This window comes from Pseudorca crassidens, chromosome 7, assembly GCF_039906515.1.
Source record: "Pseudorca crassidens isolate mPseCra1 chromosome 7, mPseCra1.hap1, whole genome shotgun sequence".
In the NCBI taxonomy this organism is placed as follows: Eukaryota; Metazoa; Chordata; class Mammalia; order Artiodactyla; family Delphinidae; genus Pseudorca; species Pseudorca crassidens.
Window position 1 is genome coordinate 78,261,244 of NC_090302.1, and position 15,031 is coordinate 78,276,274.

Genomic DNA, 15,031 nt, shown 5'->3' on the forward strand with positions numbered 1-15,031 from the left:
AGGAGACTAAGTTTCTGTCTCAGGCACCTGGCCCATAGCAATGCAATGAAGCTAAACAGAGGACGACAAGCAGATAATCACATTGAAGAGAGGGGGACTGAGCAGAAAAATCTACTCCCATTTGTGCATCTTGCTCTTTTCATTCATAATATGTGCTATAGATATAACTTTATAAAAAGTCAATTCGTTATTTTTTTGTTTGTTTGTTTTTTGTTTTTTGCGGCACGCGGCCTCTCACTGTTGTGGCCTCTCCCGTTGCAGAGCACAGGCTCCGGACGCACAGGCTCAGCGGCCATGGCTCACGCTCTGCAGCATGTGGGATCCTCCCGGACCGGGGCACGAACCCATGTCCCCTGCATCGGCAGGCGGACTCTCAACCACTGCGCCACCAGGGAAGCCCCATTATTTTTAATAACTGGACATACCAAGATATATTTATCTTTTCTATTGGTATTTAGGTAATTGGCAGATTTTTCCCCATTACGAAATAAAATATATTTGTATAAAGTACAAGAATAACTTACTGTATAAATGCCTTGAAGTAAATTTCTAAATCAAAAGGAATATGCATTTTTGATACATGAAGATCAGTTTTTTGGGGGAATAAAGCTAGAGTAGTGGAAAAACATAAGCTCAGAGAGAAATCTATAATTTTGTCATTTTACAAGTGAGCATGCATGATGACAGTAGGTTGTCTGGCTCCTGATAATAACTGTGGTCAAGATAGAGAGGATGGTAGTCAAGAAACTTGGACAGTAGGTTATTGAATGAGATGTCCTTCTGGCTGCCTCTTTCAGCTAAAAACACGATGAGGATTATCATGTAGCCAAATTGATCCAGTCCCTAAAATATGCTTCATTATATGAAATAATACAATAGCCTACATACAAATGAAAATCTCAATTTTATGAAGTGGCTAATGAATATTTTTTAATAAGTGCCCTATTTTTAAATGATGCCTCGTTTTCACAGCTTAACTAGCAGGTCTCATAGTCTTGTGGTAGAGGAAACACACTGAATTCAGAGCAATGCAATATCAGTTGAGTATAAGGATTGCCTCTAGTTAACTACACGATGTTAAGTAACCACTTAAGTTCTCTAAAAATCCAATTTTCTCATTTTACACATTAAACTGTGCACAATTCCACTATACAGTAAGCATGCATATTAAACCGTATTGAATAGAGCAGGATTCAGTACACATGTTCTGCAAAGGGCCAGACAGGAAATCTTTGAGACCTTTCAAGGCACTCAGTCTCTTTTGCAACTACTCACCTCAGCCACTGTAGCGTGAGAGCAGCCAGAGATCATTCACAAATCAACAGAAATTGTGTTCCCATCAAGTTTACCACAAAAGGTGACAGCCTAGATTTGGTCTTCAGGATGTGTAGTTTGCTAATCACTGGAATAGAGGAATAAAGGAAAGGTTTATAATATAAACCGTGTGTGTTCTCCAGCCCTTAGACACTATGATCCTAAATAGTGTATCTTTCAGCAATAACATTTTTTATTTGGGACACTTATAAATATTTTCTGAAGGAGTGAATGTGGATAATAATAGAAGGCACAGAAATTAACATATTCCTAGATATCTACTGGAAATATTCTGAAACTCCCCAATAATCATAAACATATGATTGTGTATCTTTCAAACTGAATGAAAACCAAATAGCAGCAAACTATATACTCAGCTTCCTTCATAGAGAGTTTCAAAAGCTTGGCTGTCATTCTCTCATAATCACATTTCAAAGGCCTTCGGTTGTCTTATTGTGAAATGCAGGAATGAACCTACAGAGACCAACTTGAGCAGAATTGTTTGGTTTGAAATGGGTGTAACTATCTTAAGCATTGCTATGGCTCCACTTTTGAATTATGGTTACATTTTAGTTTTAATAAAGAAGTGTACCTGCAAAGAAAGATGCAAGGTTTATAAACGTGAGCCTCAAGTGACCAAAACAATGAAATAATCTAATAATGTGAATTTATAGACTAGTGACTTTTCATTTACTAATAATTGTTCTGTTATGTTATTTTCCTGCCAAGGAAAGCTACATTTTTTTACCTTGTATGAGATGAAATATTGTGCTGCAAAATTAAACATTAAGATTTATGGGACTTATTAAGTGTAAAAAGAGAGTGTAATTAGTTTTCCAGTGCCAGAGGCATGTCTCAATTATTTGAGTAGAATATAGCCGGTTATGTGATAAACCTATAACTGTGAGGTGGTGGAAAATAATTGATACCTCTCTCTTCTAAAAATTGAGATTTTTTAATATTGTTGTAGTTGTTGATTTTAATTATAAGATGGAATCATTAAAACTAACCATTCATCTTTTTGGAGTTTGTATGTGAAAATACAACCTGGGTGGCACTTAGTTGAACCCACAGATAATTTACTTAACCAAGCAAAGTTGGTAAAAATAATAAAATTATGAAAAGTGACATTAGCAATGAACTTATTATTTTATGATGTCTTGTTTTTAGGGTCACATTTTTTGCATGACAGAACCTACTATTAGAATTTCTATTGGCAGAAAAGTATGACATTCTGCTCTCAGCTGAGATTTCCCTTCTCCAGAATACATTTCTAGATGGCTTTGGTCTTCTCCATTTGTGTCATTCTGGGGTTGATGTTGAAGGGATAGCCATTACCCAAGGGAAGCTGTTGCATGGAAATGTTAGAGGCATACACACAAACAAAACAAAATCATGCCAGTCCCCTTATGGTCTTAATGTGTAATTGTTTTACTGTCATTTCCATAGACATATCTTTGTCCAAAGCACATAACATAGCTAAACCTACAATCTAGGGATGAGAGAGAATGTTCTCTACATCATGAAGCAAAAACAACAGTGTAAATATTGGTAAAGATGAATAATTATAATTTTTCAATCTACCATACTTACCTGCTATGCAGACAATATGATTTACATTTTAGCACTTTTTCAAAATTAAGTGACAAAATTAGATTAAAAACTTTAATTACAATGTATTTTTAAGTCTATTTAGTAAGTTAAATCTAGCTTATAAAATACTTTTAAAGTCTTTATAATAGTCATTTAATCTTATTACGTATTATGGGTTTATTAAACAGATGCTGATATAACGTATAAAAAAACTGTACAACACAGTAGCACCAAGCTCATGCTATCAAGGAATTTACAATTGACCAAGAAGCACAGATGTGTCACTAAGGATGATAGTATATTGAGCAAAACACTGTGATAAGTCCTATATTGGCAAAGTGTTCTGAATATTTTGAGGAGCTAGTAATTCAACTTCAGTGTGTCAAGGGAAAGTTTTAGGGAAAGGTAAAGTTTTGAGTAGAATCTTGAAGGAGGAGCCAGACTTCAAAGGCAGTGGTAAAGCGCATTTCAGGCAAGAGGTAGTAACATCAGGAAGGAAACAGGCATGTGGGTTAGAGCCAGCCATGTGCACTGAGATGCGTGTTGTATAGGAAGTCTACAGAAACCATAAGTGAGATTAGGCAAAGCACAGAGTCATAAATTGGCATCACCTGTTTCAGAATATCAGTGGACTCTGTGGCTGCTGTTTATGTGCCTGAGATGAAAGAATGGCTAGAAGTGAAAAGGAAATACGTATATACAGAGCAGTTTAGATCACGTGTCTTAAGTCTGAGGTACTCCAAAGGCAGACCATCAGACAAAGGTCTTGGGGTAAATATTTTGTTTGTAAGGTAAGCACAAGAAGAGAAAGTGGAGAAATGAGAAAGGAAGAAAGGGAAGAAAACCAATGCAAGGTGTGTTAAATGAATATGTTACTACTGTAGCCAGCTTTGCTCATTTCCTTTAGGACCTCCCAGATATGCTATGGAGTATAACTCAGAATGAACACATGCTTGTGGAATGGATGCATCAATAAGAAAATGAGAGACAGTGGTTAAAGATGGAACTCAGAGTAATTCAGACCCTTGATCCTTGAGACAGGTTTCCCCTCCATACCTCACACTCCTTAGACTCATAGATTTTGCACACAAACCACCTTTGTGAGTTTTGCCATAAGTGTGATCTTCCAGTAAATTATCTACTTAACATTTTTCTTTAAATCAATTCACTAATTACTCTCCTTTGAAACAATGACCATGAAATCACAGCTGGATGCATTAACCTCCTGTTTTCCATCAATCTCTCATTTGTTTAGGGTTGTCCAGGGATATTAACTCTTCAGCATTTCTGGCCTGCTATGGATGAACTGAGTGCTTTTCCACAGACAGAAACTGGCTTCAGACTAAAAAGCAGGAAGATCAATGTATGTATCTGCTAGGTAAAAAATTTAAATGTATCTGGCAAAACCGTATATCATTTGTGGAAGCACTGGAATATGGATAGCATAAAAAATATAGACCACAAAGAAGTTTACTAGTTTTAACATACTAGGTACTTATGGGGAGAAATGATGGAGAAAAAGATTGTTTTAACTGGATCCCTATTGTTTTAAAAAATAGAGCTGAAGTAAATATATAAAAACATAAAAATTTGCAAAATTGTATCCGTGAGTGCATAGGTTTTAGAAAAAAAATATTTTCTGTCATTTTTTGTATGCCTGAAATACTCTAGAATTTTCAAAATGTATAAAAGAAACATTGAGTGAGATGAGGAAAATTTCCTTAAATTCTGACAACCAAGAACATTTGAATTGCATTATCAAGCTGCATCATTTACAGAGAAACAATATACTTAAAGTTTAACCCTAACCCATTATTCCACAATTTAAATGACTATAGCCTGAATTTACAATATTTGAATATGAATATGGTTATAAACAATAAAGTGCAACACAAACTTCCTTAAGCCACAGCAATCTGGAGATACAAAGAGCTCATATAACTGTCAACGTTCAAAGTTACTAACTCCCATCTGTACTTATGCAAGATTTGGGGTTCTAACCAGATACATCTGACCTCTACCCCATTAGCTATTTCTTCTGGGAGGCTCTATGTTGATACCATACAAGCCTCCAGGCAAAGTTTGCTCTTGTCCTCTTACTGTCTTTGATCTTTTTTTGTTGTTAGATACCTCCAAGGCAACTGGGGGAAAATATTTGCCTAGGTGAGCCAAGAATTGAAAACCCTTCAAGATGCTGGGTTGTTACTGAATTCTCTTCATCCTTCTCTTGGTCTCTCTAACAGCTCTGTTGGTATCTGAAGTCTTATAGTGCTTTTTATAAAAATAGCTCTCTCAGCCTTTATTTAAACTCTTCCCCACAAAGAGTCAGACCTATTTTTTTTTAACATCTTTATTGGAGTATAATTGCTTTACACTGTTGTGTTAATTTCTGCTGTATAACAAAGTGAATCAGCTATATGCATACAAATATCCCCATGTCCCCTCCCTCTTGTGTCTCCCTCCCACCCTCCCTCCCTATCCTGCACCTCTAGGTGGTCACAGAGCACCGAGCTGATCTCCCTGTGCTATGCTGCTACTTCCCACTATCTATTTTACATTTGGTAGTGTATATATGTCAATGCCACTCTCTCACTTCATCCCAGCTTACACTTAACCCTCCCCGTGTCCTCAGGTCCATTCTCTACATAGGTGTCTTTATTCATGTCCTGCCCCTAGGTTCTTCAGCACCATTTGTTTATTTATTTAGATTCCTTATATATCTGTTAGCATACGGTATTTGTTTTTCTCTTTCTGACTTAGTTCAGTTTGTATGACAGACTCTAGGCCCATCCACCTCACTACCAATAACTCAATTTCGGTTCTTTTTTTAGCTGAGTAATATTCCATTGTATATATGTGCCACATCTTCTTTATCCATTCATCTCTCGATGGACACTTAGGTTGCTTCCATGTCCTGACTATTGTAAACAGAGCTGCAATGAACACTGTGGTACATGTCTCTTTTTGAATTATGGTTTTCTCAGGGTATATGCCCAGTAGTGGGACTGCTGGGTCATATGGTAGTTCTACTTTTAACTTTTAAGGAACCTCCATACTGTTCTCCATAGTGGCTGTACCAATTCACATTCCCACCAGCAGTGCAAGAGTGTTCCCTTTTCTCCACACCCTCTCCAGCATTTACTGTTTGTAGATTTTTTTCATGATGGCCATTCTGACTGGTGTGAGGAGATACCTCATTGTAGTTTTGACTTGCATTTCTTTAATGATTAGTGATGTTAAGCATCCTTTCATATGTTTGTTGGCAATCTGTATATCTTCTTTGGAGAAATGTCTATTTGTGTTTTCTGCCCATTTTTGGATTGGGTTATTTGTTTTTTTGATACTGAGCTTCATGAACTGCTTGTAAATTTTGGAGATTAATCCTTTGTCAGTTGCTTCATTGGCAAATATTTTCTCCCATTATGAGGGTTGTCTTTTCGTCTTGCTTATGGTTTCCTTTGCTGTGCAAAAGCTTTGAAGTTTCATTAGGTCCCATTTGTTTATTCTTGTTTTTATGTCCATTTCCCTAGGAGGTGGGTCAAAAAGGATCTTGCTGTGATTTATGTCATAGAGTATTCTATGTGTTCCTCTAAGAGTTTGATAGTGTCTAGTCTTACATTTAGGTCTTTAATTCATTTTAAGTTTATTTTGTGTATGGTGTTAGGGAGTGTTCTAATTTCATTTTTTAACATGTAGCTGTCCAGTTTTCCCAGCACCACTTATTGAAGAGGCTGTCTTTTCTCCATTGTATATTCTTGCCTCCTTTATCAAAAACAATGTGATCATATGTGCATGGGTTTATCTCTGGGCTTTCTATCCTATTCCATTGATCTATATTTCTGTTTTTGTGCCAGTACCATACTGTATTGATTACTGTAGCTTTGTAGTATAATCTGATGTCTGGGAGACTGATTCCTCCAGCTCTGTTTTTCTTTCTCAAGATTGCTTTGGCTATTCGGGGTTTTTTGTGTTTCCATACAAATTGTGATTTTTTTTGTTCTAGTTCTGTGAAAAATGCCATTGGTAGTTTGATAGGGATTGCATTGAATCTGTTGATGGCTTTGGGTAGTATAGTCATTTTCACAATGTTGATTCTTCTAATCCAAGAACATGGTATATCTCTCCAACTATTTGTATCATCTGTAATATCTTTCATCACTGTCTTATAGTTTGCTGCATACATGTCTTTTGTCTCCTTAGGTAGGTTTACTCCTAGGTATTTTATTCTTTTTGTTGCAATGGTAAATGGGAGTGTTTCCTTAATTTCTCTTTCAGATTTTTCATCATTAGTGTATAGGAATGCTAGAGATTTCTGTGCATGAATTTTGTATCCTGCTACTTTACCAAATTCATTGATTAGTTCTAGTAGTTTTCTGTTAGCATCTATGTACAGTATCATGTTACCTGCAAACAGTGACAGCCTTACTTCCTCTTTTCCAATTTGGATTCCTTTTATTTCTTTCACTTCTTTGACTGCTGTGGCTAAAACTTCCAAAACTATGATGAATAGTAGTGGTGAGAGTGGACAACCTTGTCTTGTTCCTCAGTTAGTGGAAATCATTTCAGTTTTTCACCATTGAGGACGATGTTGGCTGTGGGTTTGTCATAATGGCCTTTATTATGTTGAGGTAAGTTCCCTGTATGCCTACATTCTGGAGGGCTTTTTATCATAAATGGGTGTTGAATTTTGTCAAAAGCTTGTTCTGCATCTATTGAGATGACCATATGGTTTTTATACTTCAGTTTGTTAATATGGTGTATCACACTGATTGATTTGCATATATTGAGGAATCCTTGCATTCCTGGGATAAACCCCACTTGATCATGGTGTATGATCTTTTAATGTGCTGTAGGATTCTGTTTGCTAGTATTTTGTTGAGGATTTTTACATCTATGTTCATCAGTGATATAGGCCTGTAGTTTTCTTTCTCTGTGACACCTTTGTCTGGTTTTGGTATCAGGGTGATGGTGGCCTCGTAGAAAGAGTTTGGGAGTGTTCCTCCCTCTGCTATATTTTGGAAGAGTTTGAAAAGGATAGGTGTTAGCTTCTCTCTAAATATTTTATAGAATTTGCCTGTGAAGCTATCTGGTCCTACAGTTTTGTTTATTGGAAGATTTTCATCACAGTCTCAATTTCATTGCTTGTGATTGGTCTGTTCAAATTTTCTATTTCTTCCTGGTTCAGTCTCAGAAGATTGTGCTTTTCTAACAATTTGTCCATTTCTTCCAGTTTGTCCATTTTACCCATATAGTTGGTTGTAGTAATCTCTCATGATCCTGTGGATTTCTGCAGTGTCAATTGTTACTTCTCCTTTTTCATTTCTTTTTTTTGCGGTACGCAGGCCTCTCACCGATGTGGCCTCTCCCGTTGCGGAGCACAGGCTTGGGATGCGCAGGCTCAGCAGCCATGGCTCATGGGTCCAGCTGCTCCGTGGCATGTAGGATCCTCCCAGACCAGGGCACAAACCCATGTCCCCTGCATCAGCAGGCAGACTCTCAACCACTGCGCCACCAGGGAAGCCCCTCCTTTTTCATTTCTAATTCTATTGATTTGAGTCTTCTTCCTTTTTTTCTTGATGAGTCTGACTAAAGGTTTATCAATTTTGTTTATCTTCTCAAAGAACAAGCTTTTAGTTTTACTGATCTTTGCTATTGTTTCCTTCATTTCTTTTTCATTTATTTCTGATCTGACCTTTATGATTTCTTTCCTTCTGCTAACTTTGGGGGTATTTTTATTCTTATTTCTCTAATTGCTTTAGGTGTAAGTTTAGGTTGTTTATTTGAGAGTTTTCTTGTTTCTTGTAGTAGGATTATATTGCTATAAACTTCCCTTTAGAGCTGCTTTTTCTACATGCCATAGGTTTGGGTCATCATGTTTTCATTGTCATTTGTTTTTAGGTATTTTTTGATATCCTCTTTGATTTCTTCAGTGATCTCTTGGTTATTCAGTAGTGTATTGTTTAGCCTCCATGTGTTTGTATTTTTTTACAGATTTTTCCTTTAACTGATATCTAGTATCATAGCGTTCTTGTCAGAAAAGATACTTGATACAATTTCAATTTTCTTAAATTTGCCAAGGTTTTTGGGTTCCTTGGTGGCGCAATGGTTGAGAGTCTGCCTGCCAATGAAGTGGACATGGGTCGAGCCCTGGTTTTGGAGGATCCCACATTCCAGGGAGCTACTGAGCCCATGTGCCACAACTACTGAAGCCCGTGTGCCTGGAGCCTGTGCTCCACAACAGGGGAGGCCACCACAATGAAAGGACCGCACACCGCAATGATAAGTAGCCCCTGCTTGCTGCAACTTGTGAAAGCCCATGCACAGCAGCGAAGACCCAATGCAGCCAAAAATAAATAAATAAGTTAATTAATTAATTAATTAAAAAAAGAAGCACAGTAAAGATCATGTCCTTTGATCTAGTTATGTCACTCATGGGAATTTATTAAAAAAAAAAAAAAATAACAAGGCTTCATTTGTGACCCAAGGTATGATCTATCCTGGAGAATGTTCCATAAACACTTGAGAAGAAAGTGTATTTTGTTCTTTATGGATGGAATGTCCTATAAATATCAATTAAGTTCATCTCGTTTAATGTATCATTTAAAGCTTGTGTTTCCCTATTTATTTTCATTTTGGATGATCTGTCCATGGTGAACATGGGGTGTTAAAGAGCCCTAGTATGATTGTGTTGCTGTCTATTTCCCCTTTTATGGCTGTTCACATTTACCTTATATATTGAGGTGCTCCTATGTTGGGTGCATAAATATTTAATTGTTATATCTTCTTCTTGGATTGATCCCTTGTCATTATGTAGTGTCCTTCTTTGTCTCTTGTAATAATCTTTATTCTAAAGTCTATTTTATCTGATAAGAGTATAGCTACTCCAGCTTTCTTTGGATTTCCATTTGTATGGAATATCTTTTTCCATCTCCTCACTTTCCCTCTGTGTGTGTCCCTAGGTCTGAAGTGGGTCTCTTGTAGACAGCATATATATGGGTCTGGTTTTTGTATCCACTCAACCAGTCTATGTCTTTTGGTTGGAGCATTTAATCCATTTACATTTAAGGCGATCATCGATATGTATGTTCCTATTACCATTTTCTTAATTGTTTGGGGTTTGTTATTGTAGGTCTTTTCCTTCTCTTGTGTTTCCTTCCTAGAGAAGTTCCTTTAGCATTTCCTGTAAAGCTGGTTTGGTGGTACTGAATTCTCTTAGCTTTTGCTTGTCTGTAAACATTTTAATTTCTCCATTGAATCTGAATGAGATCCTTGCTGGGTAATCTTGGTTGTAGGTTTTTCACTTTCATCACTTTAAATATGTCCTGCCACTCCCTTGTGACTTGCACAGTTTCTGCTGAAAGATCAGCTGTTAACCTTATGGGGATTCCGTTGTATGTTATTTGTTGTTTTTCCCATGCTGCTTTTAATATTTTGTCTTTGTATTTAATTTTTGATAGTTTGATTAATATGTGTCTTGGCGTGTTTCTCCTTGGATTTACCCTGTATGGGACTCTCTGCGTTTCCTGGACGTGACTGACTATTTCCTTTCCCATATAGGGGCAGTTTTCAACTATAATCTCTTCAAATATTTTCTCAGCCCCTTTTTTTTTTCTCTTCTTCTTCTGGGACCTCTATAATTCGAATATTGGTGTGTTTAATGTTGTCCCAGAAGTCTCTAAGACTGTCCTCAGTTCTTTTCATTCTTTTTTCTTTATTCTGCTCTGCAGTAATTATTTCCACTATTTTATCTTCCATGTCAGTTATCATTCTTCTGCCTCAGTTATTCTGCTATTGATTCCTTCTAGAGAATATTTAATTTCATTAATTGTATTGTTTATCATTGTTTCTTTGCTCTTTAGTTCTTCTAGTTCCTTGTTAAACGTTTCTTGCATTTTCTCCATTCTATTGCCAAGATTTTAGATCATTATTACTATCATTACTCTGAATTATTTTTCAGGTAAACTGCCTGTTTCCTCTTCACTTGTTTGGTCTGGTGGGTTTTTATCTTGCTACTTCATCTGCTGTGTGTTTCTCTGTCTTCTCATTTTGCTTAACTTACTGTGTTTGGGGTCTCCTTTGCACAGACTGCAGGTTCATAGTTCCTGTTGTTTTTGGTGTCTTCCCCCAGTGGCCAAGATTGGTTCAGTGGGTTGTGTAGGCTTCTTGGTGGAGGGGACTAGCGCCTATATTCTGGTGGATGAGGCTGTATCTTTTCTTTCTGGCCTGCAGGACTGTGTCCAGTGGTGTTTTTGGGGGTGTCTGTGACCTTATTATTATTTTAGGCAGCCTCTCTGCTAATGGGCGGGGTTGTGTTTCTGTCTTGCTAGTTGTTTGCCATAGGGTGTCCAGCAATGTAGCTTGCTGGTTGTTGAGTGTAGCTGGGTCTTAGCATTGAGATGGAGATCTCTGGGATAGCTTTCACCGTTTGATATTATGTGGAGCCAAGAGATCTCTGGTGGACCAATGTCCTGAACTCAGCTCTTCTGCCTCAGAGGCACAGGCCTGAGCACCAAGACCCTCTCAGACACATGGCTTAGAAGAAAAGGGAGAAAGAAAGAAAGAAGAAAGAGAAAATAAATAGTCTTTAAAATAAAAAAAATAATAATAAAAGAAAGAAAGCAGAGAATAACCAAATTAAAAAACAGATCCACCAATGATAATAAGCGCTAACATCTATACTTAAAAAAAGAAAAAAAAAAAAAAAACAGACACAACCCTAGGACAAATGGTAAAAGCAAAGCTATACCAAAATCACACAAAGAAGCATATACATACACTCTCACAAAAAGAGTAAAAGGAAGAAAGTATATATATTTATATATAAAAAATAAGTAAATAAATAAAAACGAGGACAAGAGCAACCAAATCAATAAACAAATCTACCAATGATAATAAAATTTAAATACTAAACTAAGATAAACATAAAACGAGAAACAAGCTTTCTGCTTTTGCAGAAAGCAAACCCCAGTCTACAGTTGCTTCCATAGTTCACTGCCTCAATTTTGGGATCATTTTTGTCTATTCAGTTATTCTACAGATGCAGGGTACATCAGGTTGATTGTGGAGATTTAATCCACTGCTCCTGAGGTTGCTGGGAGAAATTTCCCTTTCTCTTCTTTGTTTGCACAGCTCCTGGGGTTCAGCTTTGGATTTGGGCCCGCCTCTGCATGTAGGTCACCTGAGGATGTCTGTTCTTTGCTCAGACAGAACGGGGTTAAAGCAGCAGGTGATTAGGGTGCTCTGGCTCACTCTGGCCAGGGGGAGGATGGGGTACAGAATGTGGGGCAAGCCTGTGGCAACAGAGGCCAAAATTACATTGCAACAGCCTGAGGCACGCCATATGTTCTCCTGGGGAAGCTGTCCCTGGATCACGGGACCCTGGCAGTGGTGGGCTGCACAGGCTCCCTGGAGGGGAGGTGTGGATAGTGACTTGTGCTTTCACACAGGCTTCTTGGTGGCTGCAGTAGCAGCCTTAGCATTTCATGCCCGTCTCTGTTGTCTGCGCTGAAAGCCACAGCTCGCGCCTGTCTCTGGAGCTCGTTTAGGTGGTGCTTTGAATCCCCTCTGCTCACGCACCCCCAAACAATGTTCTGTTGCCTCTTAGGTAGGTCCATACTTTTTCCCAGACGCCCCCCCGGCTAGCTGTCATGCACTAACCCCCTTCAGGCTCTGTTCACGCAGCCAACCCCGGTCCTCTCCCTGGGATCTAACCTCCGAAGCCAAAGCCTCAGCTTCCCGCCCCCACCCGCCCCAGTGGGTTAGCAGACAAGCCTCTCAGGCTGGTGAGTGCTGGTTGGCACCAATCCTCTGTGTGGAAATCTCTCCACTTTGTCCTCTGCACCCCTATTGCTGCACTCTCCTACATGGATCCGAAGCTTGCCCCCGCCACTACCATCTCTACCAGTGAAGGGGCTTCCTAGTGTGTGGAAACTTTTCCTCTTTCACAGCTCCCTCCTAGAGGTGCAGGTCCCATCCCTACTCCTCAGTCTCTGCCCTTTCTTTTCTCCCCCACCCCACCCAGGCACATGGGGAGCCTCCTGCCCCCTGGGAAGTCCAAGGTCCTCTGCCAGCACTCAGCAGGCATTCCACAGGAGCCGCTCCACATGCAGATGTATTTCCTAAGTATCTGTGGGGACAAAGGTGATCTCCATGTCTTACTCCTTCACCATCTTGAAGATCTCCTAATGTCTCCTTTAAATTAGGCTATAACTCAAGGAGAACTATGAAACACAGCTGCAAAAAGTCAACAAAATAAGCTATACTTTCTAGTTTATCCCTATAATATTTTTGTTCTTGTTGTTCATTTTGTGGCTACAGGATGCAGTAGCCACAAATCTTACAATTTATATATATCATAAACATCCTCAGAGAGAGGAAAATTAAGCACCCCTAAATAATGCACTGTAAGGCTCACTATAAGGAGAGCAAGTTGATATCTGGTAACTTCTCCAGATATCATTTGCTTTTCACTATTTTTTATGCATTAGCCCATTCACTGAGTTACAAATATAAAGTGAGCAAATACTGTTTGCCAGGCAATGTACAATAGGCATAGTATACTCGATTAAACAACAGATGGGATCTTGCCATCAAAGAGCCTAAAATCAGTGGGGAAGACCAGCAAAAGCAAGTTAAAAACTAACATATACTGAAAATCTGTAATAGAATGTCAAAGAAAAAGAGTGAATTATTTCAGAGAAGATATGTCTCCCCCCACCTTTTCTAATGGAAGTAAAATTTCACTATGGTTTAGTCAGCTATATATTTATATATTTATTATTTTAAAGTATTTTATTATGATATTTATCATTAGTTTATAAAAGTATTTATATAATGTATAGGAACAGTTCAAAGATTTATAATAAAATTAACGCTTATATACCCAGCTTAAGAAATAGCATATTACCAGTACATGTGATGACTCCTCTGTGTCCTGCCTCCAAAGCATTCACTACCCTACCTCCCAAGGTATGGCACAAATATTTTCCTAATTCTATTGACTCTCTTCATAATTTGACTACCTAGTTAACCTCACTACTGTTAAAAATTATAAAAATGGAACCATAGTATATGTATTCTTCAGTGATTTGCTTGTTTTGCTTAATGTTTTTGCAATTTCTCCATTTCTACATATATAGCTGAAGTTCATACATTTTAGTGCTTCATTGTACAATAAAATTGTGTTTTTCCATTGTGCTTTTGACAGATGATAAACTATTTCCCAATTTGGGGGGGGAGCAATTATGAACAATACTGCAGTAAACATTTCTGTTCATGTCTCCAGGGACAGGTATACAATCATTTTTCCAAGATACATTTCAAGTGTTATTACTAAATTATATGTTCAACTTTACTATGTAGTGAAAAACAGTTTTAAAATAAAAAAGACAAATAATGAACAATGTTAACAGTATAAAGATGAAAATCATACAAGCTTTTAAATAGGTGCAGGAAAAATCATTTGCTGCAAGTCAATATCCACTCATTGTAAACTAAAAAAATAAACTACTGTACTTAAAAAAAAAATAGAAAGAAACCATATTATTTGATAAAAGAGATCTTAAGTACAAACTCTGTACTTAAGGACAGAATGTTGAAAGCTTTCCTTATGAGATTAATGAGACAGCAATAGCCACTACTGGTATTTCTAGTCAACATTTTACTGGAAGTCCTGGCAAGAAAAACAACAGAATATATGAAAATTGGAAAAGAGAAAATAAACTGATAATTTGTTTTGGACTTTCTACATACATAATCCTATTATTTGAAAACCATGGGCAAGTTTGTTTTTCCTTTTCATACTTTATACCTTTTTATGTCTCTTCTATTGAAAACCCTGTATCGAAATGTTGAATCATGGACACCTTTGAAATAGTATTGACTATAGGGAAAGGAAAAGGCTTTATTATTTCAACATTAAGTGTTACATATGTGTAGATTTATTATAAATGCTCTCTTTTTTTTAAGTTGTTGCCTTTTCTTTTTTTACTAGTTAAATTTTGTGTAAAATGTATCTGTGCCACAAACGTTTGATTAAATTTGTCTCTGAAACTGTTGAAACTACTATTTTAGTTATAGGAAGACTTTTAACTCAAAATTGTTCTTAATGGCTATATAGCATCTC

General features: G+C 37.4%; 1 long non-coding RNA gene across 1 annotated transcript in view; it reads right to left on the bottom strand.

The window, feature by feature from the left end:
* The window catches only part of LOC137227091 (uncharacterized), a 185,043-nt gene that overhangs the window by 41,785 nt on the left and 128,227 nt on the right, over positions 1 to 15,031 (bottom strand). The window contains exon 2 of the long non-coding RNA XR_010944689.1: positions 1,276 to 1,402. This is a non-coding gene — a long non-coding RNA (uncharacterized lncRNA). The remainder of the gene's footprint in view (positions 1 to 1,275; positions 1,403 to 15,031) is intronic.